General features: G+C 34.3%; 1 protein-coding gene across 3 annotated transcripts in view; it reads right to left on the reverse strand.

Moving 5' to 3' along the window:
* Positions 1-14,728, reverse strand: part of LOC123671512 (nose resistant to fluoxetine protein 6-like) — a 44,281-nt gene extending 29,553 nt beyond the window's left edge. For all 3 annotated transcript variants that reach the window (XM_045605390.1, XM_045605391.1, XM_045605389.1), the window contains exon 1: positions 14,575-14,728. The gene's annotated coding sequence lies outside the window, so the exon portion shown is untranslated. The remainder of the gene's footprint in view (positions 1-14,574) is intronic.
* Positions 14,729-15,075: the final 347 nt, after the last annotated feature.

A 15,075-nucleotide genomic window follows, 5' to 3' on the forward strand; every position in this document is an offset into this window, starting at 1 on the left:
TTATATGCGTTATATGTGTATATCTTTCTTGAGCCATTATTTATAGAAAAACCTCGGAACAAAACACCTGTTTGGTAATTATTGTTTATTTTGACATTTATGGATTGAACTGATTCATTGATATATCGATCTATGAACCACATAGAGAACATAACAATACAAAAGATATTAACACTTATTGAATCAATGTGAAATCTAATAAACGCATATAACTCGAAATCCAGTTGAGATAGGTATAGGGACGTGAATAGAAAAATTGTAGAGTGTGTTGTATTGATTCCAAAAATTGAAAAATATACTAGGTGTCTAATTTGAAAAAATTGACTTTTTCACAATTTTGTAACTTGGCCAATGATGAATTTTTTTGGTCCGTCCTGTATTATTGACAACCATAATTCAAGAGCAGTGACACAGATCAGATCAATATCTAACGACTTGCAAAATTTCTGACTTAAATCTCAAATATTGAACGAACTAGAGTCATTTTCGTAATACGCCAATTTGATCAAAAATTTCGAAAAATAATTAATAACTCAAAAACCGTTGAAGATAGGGATGGACAAGTAAGAGTGAATAGATTTAATATTTTATGGAGTATCATAAAAAAATAGAAATACCGGATGTCCTATTCAAAATAACAAAGTTGTTGCCAAATTGTGGTACATCCGGCAACACTGGAAATGTGAAATTATTTCAAAAATGTACCTAACATGGCCAAATATCTATCCACAAAATTTGAAATTTTTACCATCAATAGTTTCCATAATAATCTAATAGGCCACTCACCTTGGGACACCCGATATTAGGGTAGGTTACGACAATATCTATGACATAAAATTTTATAACTGACGGAACTGGTACAGACATTTTTTTTTTGAGGTATTGTGGTTTATTCTCGATATTGAAGTCGACCATAATAATGCCTCATAAATTCTCAAATCAAGAATATGCTGATATGTTGTTTGGGAATTCCAATCAAGATTCCCTAATAGAAGATTAACACATCACGAAACCTTCTTCAGTTTTCGATATTCATTCGTGAAAATGACCAGTTTCCAACATCAAAATAGAATTCCCAAGAAAGTAGGCACCTGAATATCGATGAAGACATTGTCGAAATGATAAGATGGACATTGCAGGGATGTATTATCAGCAAGATGGGACTTCACCACAATTTACAGTTAACGTCAGGAACGTCTTGGACCAAAACTTTCCAAATATGTGGATAGGCAAAGGTGGACCCCACACATGCCCCGCTAGATAACCAGATTTCATTCCTGTCGATTATTTCGTTTATGGATGTTTGAAATCCTTAGTGTATTCGTTTGAAATAGGAAGTGAGGATATTTTCGTACAACGTATCGAAGTTGCATTCAATAAGAATCGTAATAATCCAGACATGCTGAAAAATGCCATTCGACATAATTTGAAAAGGGCATGAATTTGTATCGAGCAAAACGATTGTCGTTTCGAGCAACATCTGTGATTCTTTCAAAATGTTTTTATTCATTTATTTGTGTTCAGTTATTTATTCATTGTTGTTAATTTGTCAGAATATCAGGAAATATAAATATTCACTCAGTGGAACAAAAGATTTTTTCAATTTGATCTCAATGTACGATTTTTTTGTGAAGTTAGTGAAATTCCACAATTGAACAAAATTTTTGATGAGTTGAAAGACATGCGAGACATTAAAATCTGCTGAATCCCATAGAGAAATTTCTGCTCTTTCCGAATATTTCCATCAAATTCCAATATTCCACTATACAGGGTATTGAATCTCAACATGTTAAAAGTCCCATATTTTCCTAATACGGACCTGATTTTTTTAGTTAGTTTAGAAATTAATCGATGCACCTAATGGACCAAATATCAATCAAATATACCGGGTAGTTCAAAAGTTATGAGGAATTGAAAATATTGGTAAATTCATAAATCACCCTGTAGCTGTGCTATAAGGAAAGATAAGACCTATCATATATAGGTTTTTAGGACTCGTCTAGAGTAGCTCTACCTCAGGTTAACGTATGTCCATTCACCAATGAAACACCCTGTATATCTATTCCAAAAATTGAAACTTTGTTGGTTCCGTTATCACCTGAAAATTGTTATTTGAAATCTAAATGTAACTTTTCATTTCGATGAAATTGAATGTTTCGAAATCATACAGAACCCCTTGTCGCATTTCGTCCATGAATGAATCAACTCTGAAAATTTCAAGCTTTTAGGTTTGCCATATGATTTTTTTTTTGTTCACCGCCATACGGACAGAAAAATTCGAAAATTGCAGTGTGTGAGAGTTAATAAAAAATGTTGTTATGTCGCTTCTACAGGGATGAAAATTATCAAGATTTTTTTTTATGTAATCACCCGCCGAAACTGTGACGTAACTAGAGTTGACTCATAGATTTACCTCCACTTTGAAAAAGCAAAATTTTCTATAATTTTTTTTTAAATTGTTACTCACAATTTTCTTAAATTTCTTCAACTCAATGGTGGTGCTATCCCTGTGTATCTCAAAAACTGGTCATAGCAAAAGCCAATACTGTTTGACATTATTATACACTGATCAACAATTGCTAGGGATCACTTATGAACTTCTCTTCATTTGTATTTTTTTCAAGTTATCTCGTGAATATCTGTACATTATATGTTCTCTAAGGAAAAAGTAAGATGTTTTGAGTTGATTATATCAAAGTCTTCCTCACTTCATCGGCTCTTGTTCACAAAATCGATTATTATCTGTAGGCTGTTACAGGTGGAGTGAAAAGCAATGTGGTATTTGTTATTAAATCTGTTTTTTTTCTCTCGTTCAAACACATAAGGTGACAATAATTGAAGAAATGAGAACAATATCAGCTTATCAGTCATGCCGAGAAGACGTTTGGCTCCTGTGCAACTGGACCAAATCATACGGGGGATACGGAAGGTTTGTCCCAGCAAGAAGTGTCCCGGCGGTTGAATGTTTCGCAAAGTGTCGTGAGTCGGGCTTGGAATAGGTTCATCCAAAACGACTCAGTAGCTTATGTTCATGGGGGAAGTCGGCAGCGCAGTACAACAGCTGCCCAAGATCGTCTTTTGATCCTCAATGGTAGGAGAAATCCCACTTACCCGTCGTCGCGGCTCAATAGATCACTGAGAGTTGCAACAGGAGTTCTAATTTCGAACCAGACTGTAAGACGACGACTACATGTTCGTGGTTTGAGAGCACGTAGGAGGGTACAACATCCCCGTTTGAATAGGGAACGACGGGTTCATCGACGGCAATGGGCTGAGGAGCACCGCAATTGGACACTTGAAGATTGGAGACGATGTTTATTTACGGATGAGTCTACATTTCGTTTGGTCAACTCCGATGGACGTATTCTTGCTTGGAGGGAAAGAGGTCGAAGGTATGCAGAACAGTTTATGGTACCCACAACAGCTTTTAGCGGAGGTTCTATATGTGTATGGGGAGGCATTTGTTTGAACCAACGCACAGAGTTGGTTGTTCTGCAGACCACCACCATGACCAGCCAGAGATATCACGATATGATTATTGAACCCATAATTGTTCCGTTTGCGGCTGCCGTGGGCGAGAATTTAATTTTAATTGACGATAATGCCCGTTCACACCGTAGTCGTCTGGTTAATGAAGCGCTAGAAACTCATGCTATTGATAGGATGGACTGGCCAGCTCGCTCTCCAGACATGAATTGCATCGAACATGTCTGGTCTGAGATGTCTAGACAATTGTCAACCTAAGAACAACCGATCAATAACCTGGAGGACCCTTCTAACGCTTTACGGGATATTTGGACGAATTTGCCCCAAAATTTTATAAATCGTTTGATCGAAAGTATGCCTCGTAGGGTAGAATGCTTGAAACGAGCTCGTGGGGGACCAACTAGGTACTAGCTTAACCGAAACTTCAGCCTTCTTGTCGTTTCATCATAAAATTTTTATGTTATTCAAACACAGAATTTTGAGTGTTCCTTTTTTTCTCTCCAACTTTCTATTTTTTCATTCTTCCCTCAAGTGAACCATATCATCAACTGAAAATACTCTGATATCTGACTAAATTTATAATCTTGGAGCGAATATTTCAGAAATAAATTCAGAAAAAGTAAGTGATCCCTATCAATTGTTGAGCAGTGTATTTCACTCGAACTTAGAGTAATGACACAAAATTGGAAAATTCCACTGACGTTTATTTCAATTACAGTGTGAACTATGAACTGAACGAATTTAATTTTTGATAATGTTCGACTCACCCCGTATTTAACAATTATGTTGATTGAAAACCAGTGTAAAATTATAACCTTATGTAAATTGTCGCTCAAAAGTGTTTCGTTCAAGATGTTTTCCCACGAGAAATGTTACTTTAAACAACTGCCATTTTCCAACTTCGACACCCTGTATCTCAAAAACTAGTAATATGATTGAGTTGGACCCTTGGACTTTTTCGTTAAAGAGGTCATATTCATACAACATACGAAAAATTCAGAAAAATTAACCGGTGACAATGTTTCCATTAGATTTCATTAAACTGGTCCTTAAGCTGTTTTTCCACGGGAAAACCAATATTCTGATGTGGAAACAAATCAAAACAATTCTAAGTAATTCTTTTTATATTTCATAAAACTTATAACATCAAATGTATTCCAAAAACAAATATGTATGTTAATTGATAAATGTGATGTAATTGGTCAGATAATTCCCACCCATTTAAAGTAATTACAGAATAATGAGAAGTGGAAGTTTAACTTGCCTGTTATATTAATTTAGTATATAGGGATTATTCTAATTATTATTTAAAAAAGTAGGCATCATATGATGAAAAACGAATATTGAACAAGTTGCAATAAATAACAAAAAGTTAATCATTCAAGAGTCGGTTTTAAGTGGAATAGATTTGAAAGATCGCATTGAAAGCTCATAAAATGGTGTAATATGAACTTGAATAGTTACAGGATGGAGCGAACAAGTAACGGCCAAGATTATTTTATCACTCCAAGTTTCAGCTTAGTTCTGCAGAATACTATTGGCTTTTTATTTATTAGAAAAGTTAGTGATGTCTGAAATTAATTGCAATAGCATAATAAACTGCTCCACATGAGTTGGGGATATTGACTTAAGTTGCAAAAAAACTATAGTTTAATGAGATTTTTGTGATGAAAATTCATATTAATATGATTTCAAGTTGCAGGAAATAAAATTAATTTTAGCCTGTAAGTCTTCAGCGTACCCAGGATGGTTAAGAAAAATTGAGTTGAATAACGAAATTTTATTCTCAGAGAATTCAACCTTTTTAAGACCATCATTATATTGATGGTATGACCCCCACGGGCATCAATAACAGCTCGACATCTTCTTCGCATACAACACACGAGGTTGTTGAACATGTCTTGAGGAATTTGGTTCCATAAACGGGGCAGAAGCTCTTTCAGATCATTTAAGGATTCTGGGGTAGGTTGATGATTATCTAATCTTCTTTGGAGCATAACCCATGCATGTTTTATGCAATTCAAATCTGGAGAGTGCGGAGGTATTGGTAAATGTGGAATACCAAGCTCCTCGCGCGCATTCTCAACTATGGCTGCACGGTGCGTTATCGTCTAGAAATTGAAAAGTTTCACCAATAGCAGTGTGAAAATTTGGTACAACATTGTCAATGACATGCTCCCATAGTGTAAGGCGGTCATATTCCCAGAACAAATGTGTAGATCTGTGCGCCCGTTGAAACATATCCCTGCCCATACCATAACACTACCCCCTCGGAATGGATGGACTTCTTGGACATAGCGTCGATTACGAGGTATGCGTGGGATTGTCCATACCCTCATTCTTCGAGAATCTGAAAATCGTCCATATCTGGATTCATCAGTTAAAAGGACACTACGCCAATGATCGTTTTAATTGATATGTTGTCTTGCCCATTCCAGTCTTTGACGCTTATGGTCACGTGTTAATGGAACTCCTCTCAATGGACGTCTAGAACCTAGATTCACCTCTTTCAAACGTCGTCTGATGGTTTCGATGGAAACTTGGACCCTATCTGCATTTTGAAGAGTATTCCGTAGCATTCTCTACGTAGATGTAGGGTTTCTTCTCGGCTCTCGCCGAAACGGTGATGAAACGATCCTGAGCAGGTGTTGTTTTTCGTCGCCCACCAAGCCTTGGTCTTTCCAACACGGAACCTGTCTTCCTGAACCTATTCCAAAGTCGAGATATCACACTTTGGCTGACTTGGAGTCTTTCCGCTACAACAACCTGAGTTAAGCCACCCCGTAGCATTCCAATAGCCCTATTAGCCTCAGCGTTTGTTACTTTACGTCTTGCCATTTTTAGAAACCTCGTTTCTAAAAATGGCAAGACGTAAAGTAACAAACGCTGAGGCTAATAGGGCTATTGGAATGCTACGGGGTGGCTTAACTCAGGTTGTTGTAGCGGAAAGACTCCAAGTCAGCCAAAGTGTGATATCTCGACTTCAAATTGAAGCCGTTAATAAACTGACTCCATTTCAAGATAAGAACATTCATGAAGCATATGCAAAGAACCAAACTTCAGAAAAAAATTGACCAGACTGACGAAATGTCTCATACTGATTTTTATTGGATCGAAGTTGTTATTGAGTTTTAAATGATTTTACAGCGATTTTCTCGAAGATTACATACTTTTCAAAACTATTGAATACGATATCCCTAAGTCTTGTGGAGCAGTATATTTTGATATTTGATGGCTGAACAGACAACTGTTTAATTCCGGAAAAAGCACCTCCCTGAGCGGGACTCGCACCCGCAACCTCCGAATCACTAGTCCGATGTTGCCATTATATCCGGCATACGGGGAACAACTATTTTTACATTTGAAATTAATCCAATTATGTAATTATATACTTTCCTTCAAATTGATTTCAGAATAGGAATTGGGTGTTACTGAAATTCAATACCAATAATAATAGCAGTAATTAAGATTTAATAGTAAACGAATCAGTTGAGAGTAATAATTAAGGAAAATGTTGAAAATGGACAATTTGCACCATTATACTTTTGTCGGTTCGTTGTCTCATTTAGCCACTTTTCATTGAATGGCGTTGCATTTAGTAAGTATTCCTTGAAGAAGTATTTTTTTTGGCATCGTATAAACTGAGGCTTTTAAGTGACCTCACACGAAAAAATCGATTGGATTTAAATTCGGAGATCTCGGAGACTAGTATTGGTTTAGAACTTCAGTGGAACTTTGGACCATTCCAAAGCCTTAGATTTAAATTAGCTGTTTTACTACTTATCATACAGGGTGTTAAAAATGTAAGCATTAAAATGTACAACCTAGTCCGCCCTTGCTAAACTAAAAGATCTAATTTAAATTCAAAGGCATTATTTTGAGAGGTCCTTACTACTGTTCATCTTATCAAATATTTTTTAAATTTTATTAAGTTGTTTGAAATTTATTCCAGTAGAATGGATTTCCAGTGACGTCATTTAGGGGGCCGTATCTCCGTAGGGAGGGCCGCTAGGAAAAAATGATGGGAACTTGTCATCATATTTGTTGTGAAGAAAAAACGAATGGGACAAAAATCTGGACTAATATGTACAGGAACTAAACAGGTGACTGCCCAGTCAAAGATCAAAGGGGCCTTACGAAGAAAATGGCTTTATGTTGGAAGAATCTCTGGTAATGAAATAATTGAAAAAGATATAATGGATTTTCTACAAAATTCCACAGGCAGCAATGAATTCGAAGTGAAGAAGCTTCCCACTAAAGGAAGTAATTCAGCATTCAGTATAGGAGTACCCACTGAGATGTTATATATGAAATTATCTATGCCAGAATCATGGCCGAATGGTGTTGTATTGAGAGAATTCAACTTCAGAAATTTTTTTCGGAAAGACACTATGCAAGTCAACATCATAAAATAATGAACACTAAAAAAAATTTCCGTCTTCTCAATCAAAACGTTCAATCCATTGGTACGTCTTTCCTGAAATTACAACATATATTATCAAGTCAAGCAATAAACATCTTATGCATAACGGAACATTGGAAATCAGAAGAGGAATTGATGCTATATACTCCACCTGGTTACGTTCTGGTTTCTTCATACTGTAGAGAAAAAGGAAAACATGGTGGATGCGCTATTTTCTTGGAGAAAGGTATGCAGTATTCCCACAGAAAAGATTTTAAGAACCTAAGTGTTATTGGTTGTTTTGAATGCTGTGTCAGTCAAATAATGATTGATTCGGAAAAATATTTGATAATATGTATATACCGCCCAAATTCATACCCTTTAAGTAATGTTGACATTTTTTTTGAAAGGTTTATTTCAGTGCTTGACGGATGTCAGGTGGAAAATGTAAAAGTCATTATTTCCGGTGATTTTAATATAGATTTACTATCCGTATCCAATGATTCAAGGCTTTTTTTTTCAATTTTGGAAACATATAATTTGAAAGTATCTTTATTGCAACCAACGAGAATAACACCAAACTCAGCAACTTGCCTAGATAACGTTATTTCAAATATTGATGGAATCACAACTTTAGTTGAAGGTCATTTATCTGACCACTCTGGACAAATTTTCACATTTTTTCATCAAATTAATGAAGTTAAACCAAAAGAAACTAAAACAAATAGAATATATAATGAGCACAACCATCAGGTTTTTGAGTCGCTTCTATCGGACATAAATTGGTCGAAACTCTATGATATTCCTGTTAATAATATCAATGAAATGTGGAACTTTTTCGGGAACAGGTTTGATGAAACTTTTCAGAGATCATTTCCAGTGCAAACTATTGAAATTAAGAAAAATAAAAAACCGGTACTTACAGCAGAAACTCGATCCATAAAAGAACGTTTGGACTTACTGTTTATATTATCTAGATATAAGCCGGAACTCTTACTTGATTATAGAAATATAAAACGCCAATACGACGCTTCTTTAGTTGAAGACAGAAAAAGATCAAATTCATCTATCATATACAAAGCGGAAAACAAATCTAAAGCAGCATGGAATGTTGTCAGGGAAGCAACAAATACATATAAAAAAACGGAAAATGTATTCCCTACGGTTAATGACAAGGATGATCGTGAACTGTTTCTTTTAGCAAACAGATTTAATGACTTCTTTATTAATATATCAAACCCAAATCATGGATTTAACGCCTGCCCTACCACTGACTGTAATAAACAATCTACAGTATTGAACTCATTTTGTTTGTTCGAAGTCCCAGAGAGTGAGATTTTTTCTGTTGTCAAAATGATGAATAATAAACGCTCTTTTGGATATGATGGTGTTCCGATGACATTGATCAAGCGCCATTTCATACATATAGTGAAGCCAGTTTGTTTTCTGATCAATTCTGCTTTCCGATCCGGCATATTTCCTGACGCTCTGAAGAAATCAATTGTCATGCCTTCCTACAAAAAGAATGACAAAAATGATCTATCTAATTACAGACCAATTAGTCTTATCACCTCATTCGCTAAAATTTTTGAGAAAATTCTGTCAAATAGGATTCTGAAATTCTTCAGGAAGTTCAATGTTCTCACTACTAAACAACATGGTTTCACTGAAAACAAAAGCACAGACACAGTCATTTTTGAATTTCTCCAATGTATAACACTTTCTCTGGAAAGAGGGGAGATTCCTGCAGGACTATTTGTAGACTTCTCTAAAGCATTCGATTGTGTCGATCATAAAACATTATTATTGAAACTTGAAAGATCTGGTATAAGAGGAATGCCACTTAAACTATTCGAAAGTTACCTCATCAATCGAAAACAGGTAGTTGTATTGCGAAATGGGAAAAGATGTAATATGTCTCAAGAAGGGACAATAGTGAGGGGCGTTCCGCAGGGGACCATATTGGGTCCCATTTTATTCATAGTTTATATAAATGATTTACCTAATATTTTTCAACCACAAGAAGAAAGTCAGCCACTACAGCTCAAACTGACAGCCGAAGAAGTTGTCGATACTTATCTTTATGCTGACGATACCAACATTATAGTATCTTCCAAAGTTATTGAAAGAGTGATGACCAATTTAACAACATCTATGTCTATGATCGAGAACTGGTGTGATGACTGCGGCTTGCGGCTAAACTTGAACAAAACAAGTGTTGTAATATTTTTGAGTAGTCGTTCTAACTTGAAAGTTCCGGACAATATAACTTTTGATAATGGAACAGTTCAGATAGGCTCCCAAACTAAACTACTCGGAGTATATATCGATAAGCATTTGAACTGGTCAGTACATTGTGAAACGCTTACAACCAGATTAAATTCAATTATATATATGATAAGAGCTTTAAGAAACCAAGTGGATCTCAACACATTGAAGATGATATATTTCGCTATTTTTCAATCGATTGTGTCATATGGAATAATTTTTTGGGGGGGCAGTTCTTCTGCGGAGCGTGTTTTCCTCACTCAGAAACTGGCTATAAGAACAATTTTTCACATGAAATTTAGGGAATCTTGCCGTGGAGTATTCAAAGAAAATAATATTCTTACTTTGCCTGGTCTATATATTTATAGAATCTTATTATTTTTTCACAAGAACAAATTATATTTCGAGAGTTGTAAGAATGTAAATTCAACTCGGAGAATATACGAGTATTTTTTTCCACCTCACAAACTGTCAAGTACTGAACATAGTACTTTTTACATGTGCCTTAGACTATTCAACTATCTACCGAGAATACTAAGAAATATATTCGACTTCAAAATTTTCAAAAAGACACTTTTTTCAATGATTATGGATTGTGAACCCTACTCTATAACAGAGTTCAAGGAATACTGCATATTGAAGTATATTTAGAATTTTGTTGTTTTCTCTTTTTTTTGAATTAGGAATTATGGACCTGTTTTCTCTTTGTTATTTATAACAATTTTGGAAATAAATGGATGTTATTATTATATTATTATTATTATTTTTTTTATGTTTTATCTGAATCCGAGAGATTTCCCACATTTTCCCGGACACCCTGTATAATAAATTTTATTATTATTTTGACGTTGGCAATAGTCGCCTCGATTTCTTTTGACATTTTAGTCCATATTATATATACATTATCATTGTATACACATTTTTTTACCGCAAAATCCTAGCACATATAATTCCGGAATTATGCATTTTCGAAATTTTCAATCGAATTTCGGAATCAATATCCTGGGGTTCGAATTTTGTTTCTGGATATTCCTTTAAGTTGTTTGCATTGAATTTTTTCCTGACATTTATGATTAAACGAATAAGAATGAGAACAAGAAATAGAATCACTATTGTAGAATGTGCGATGAAACATCTGAATAGGTAATAGGATTATTTCATTAATTCATTTGTAAATATAGTTTCGGAACTCTACGAAATCCCTGATATATTATGGTATAGCATTTAATGCTATACAGGGTGTCCCGGGAAGAATGCGACATACGAATACCATGAATTAAAGTCATCATGGAGGACCCGTATCAAGATGTTTCAATCGCCTGAGTGCCTTCGTTGGGGATATACAGGGTGATGTTCATCTCATGAGTGAAATTTTACAGTTCAATAACTCTTCAACTAATCGACCGAATAATTTCAAATTTTGAAGTTTTGTCACCCTTTCCTATCGCCTTCCTTCAATATTTCTGAATTCGACTAAATCAGGTCCGGACTAGGAAAATTGCAGACTTTTCCTATTTTCGTGAATATTGGATCACCCTGTACGTTAGTGAACATTATGATTTTTTTCCGTTTTCGGAACCACAAAGAATCAATTCATTATAAATATTTTAAATCTCGGCTTGGCACGGTCATACAGGGTGATCAATAAACATTCCCTTATGAGTGAAATTTTTTTAGTTCAATAACTCTTCAACAAATCCACCGAATAATTTCAATTTTTGAAGTTTTGTTGCCCTTTACTATCGCCTTCCTTCAATATTTCTTAAATCGAATAAATCATATCCGAACTAACAAAATTTTAGACTTTTTCTATTTTATTGAATATTGGATCACTCTGTACGCCAATATCATAATTTTTTTCGTTTTCGTAACCACAACGATACATAATCAACATTCTAAAACTCAGCTTGCCATCATGAAAGAAGTACAACCGATTCAACCGAATAAGAGAGCGAAATCTGTGAAACAACTATATCATATCAACGTGCTCAAAAATGCATTAAAATGGAGGAATATCATTTTGAACAATATCTGCTGAACTGAAAGTATTTCACTCATAAGGGAATATTTATTGATCACCCTGTGTGACCGTGCCAAGCCGAGATTTAAAATATTTATAATGAATTGATTCTTTGTGGTTCCGAAAACGGAAAAAAATCATAATGTTCACGTACAGGGTGATCCAATATTCACGAAAATAGGAAAAGTCTGAAATTTTCCTAGTCCGGATCTGATTTACTCGAATTCAGAAATATTGAAGGAAGGCGATAGGAAAGGGTGACGAAACTTCAAAATTTGAAATTATTCGGTCGATTAGTTAAAGAGTTATTCAACAGTGAAATTTCACTCATAAGATGAACATCACCCTGTATATCCCAAACGAAGGCACTCACTACTCAGGCGATTGAAACCTCTTGATACGGGTCCTCCTTGATGACTTTAATTCATGGTATTCGTATGTCGCATTCTTCTCGGGACACCCTGTATAATACTAAAGGGCATTATAAGAAGTCTTTCAATAAAGAACCAGAAATTGATATTATTAAAAGCCATCTCAAAGCTATTGTCCGAATGCTTTTAGTCACTTAGTTGACATAATATTCTTGTATATGTATAATCGCTCGGTGTTTGAGCATCCTATGTCAGTTAATGTGTTTACAGTACGTACTTATTTTGTCAGTTCATCTCAGTTTCGTTTTGTGCTATTATCAATGGATAAGATATTGAAAGGACGATATACCGGGTGGTCCACGACAGACGCGAATCTCATTTTGAGGGTGTAAATAAAGATATTTTGAAAATCTTTTTTTTTACGATGTGTAAAGGGTAATCAGAAGCATATTTTAAATTTAAAATAATTTTCATATATACAGGTTGTTCAAAAAAAGGTATAGAGCAGAGTAACACTTTATTCAATGTAGCACCCGGTAAATGAATTAAAAAATGGAATGACAAGCTCAAATAATGATGAGTTGCTTGAGATTAGTTTATACCTTTAAAGCACCATTTACGCGAAAATGGTTTTTCATTTGGTAATTAAAGAAGAAACCAGTAAAACCGCCAAAACAAACAATGTTTCTCCGAGTATACATATAACATAAGGGCTAATTCTATACAGAAAAATAAATTAACTCCGGATAATACAGGGTAATGATAATTGATATTCAAAAATTTACTACAATTTACAAATTATTTCAAATAAGTTATCTTTTAAAGATTTTTTTTTCAATAATTTATTTCAGAACCCAAAACAGTTGTACAAAACTGCCACCGATGACTTCAATTGATGAATTATAACAGGTATAAAAATATTAAAAAATAAACAAATCAATCAATTATTCTTCAAATTAATTGAAATAAGTATATGTTCTTCAAATATTTTTCGAATTGTAACAGACAGCCATTTCATTTTCACTCAACAATGTCTTTGGTACGTTGTAATACGTTTTCACACTACGTTGTTAAACGTTTTCATGCTACTTCTTTGATTTAAGTGTTCTGGAATAGTTATTTCTTATTCTGTCTCTTGTTCTCAGGTTATAATCATGATAGCCCACATTCTGCTTCAATTCTGTGTTGACTTTAATCAAATCATTTTACATCTTATTGATGTTTCGAAATCAATTCAAAAGTTCTATAGATATAGAAATACCGAGTGTGCCATATGAAATGAAGAAAATTTTTGGGCATTATTTGTAGTTAATGTATGAATATTAATTGATAAATCCTAATTAATATAGAGAGTGATCATAATTTATGATCACTCAGTATAATCCAGAATTGAAATTTTCTTTTCTGTATAAGAGTAGCCAATATGTTTACAAACATTGTCTGCCTCGACGGTGTAACTGGTTTCTTCATTCATTACCAATTAAAAATACTGGAAATTTTCAATTTATCGTAAATGGTGCTTTTGAAGTACATATATAAAGTGACCTGGAGAAACTTGAGCTTGTCAATAAATTTTTAATTCATAACAGGGTATATACATTTGTATATATAAAAATAATTTTAATTTATGCTCCAGATTACCCTACACACATCTCGAAAGAAATATTATCAAAATATCTTTATTTACTCCCTTAAAATGTGAACATCGTCAGTGGTGAGCCACTCGGTATAATTTCAAATTTTTAAATATCGTCAATCGATTTTTGGCTTTTGATATGCTATATTTGATTCATTCAATTTTACCAGGACAACAAATTTTTTTTCAACCGATTCCATTGGATCAAATTGTATTTATCGAAGATTCATTCAGCTTAGGGGTAGTTTTTCCTCAACTGACATATATTCTTGAGGGCCAATAGACCCTCATTGAATGGGCCTATTGAATACAATATAGATTCATGAACTATCAAGCATCAATTCAATTAAAAATCAATTTTTCAATTTTCATGTAAAATCAGACTAATTACGGTTCTATTCATCCCCAAGAAATATCACGGAACACTCGAAGATCTAAAAACACAATTATTGTCTTTCTCACTACCGGCACTGCACCGCACCAACAGCCACTTACGGAATCAACCACTTTAGTCATACCAGAATCATATTCACAAACATAACACTTCAGATACAAGAATCCACTATTATAACAGACTCACTTTCTATTCAGGTTCTCGGAAGTGTCGAATTCACTTTTGTTGCTCAGGAATCAGGAAGATCACATTCACTTTCTTCGGTATCTGCTATCTGTAAACGCTGCGATGTACTTACTGTTACGAAATTGGCGCGCTATATGGAATATTCTTATCTCACATCTGAAGACTTCTTTGGACGCATTTTTCTGAATTCTGGACATATGAAGGAAGAGGGTGATCAAAATACTTTACCATTATCGAGTACATGTAAAAAAGAGTTTGTATCTGTGAAAAAATAGTTTAGAGATAATATTGCTCCAATTACACAAGGCAAAA

Source organism: Harmonia axyridis, chromosome 1 (assembly GCF_914767665.1).
Source record: "Harmonia axyridis chromosome 1, icHarAxyr1.1, whole genome shotgun sequence".
Taxonomy (NCBI): Eukaryota; Metazoa; Arthropoda; class Insecta; order Coleoptera; family Coccinellidae; genus Harmonia; species Harmonia axyridis.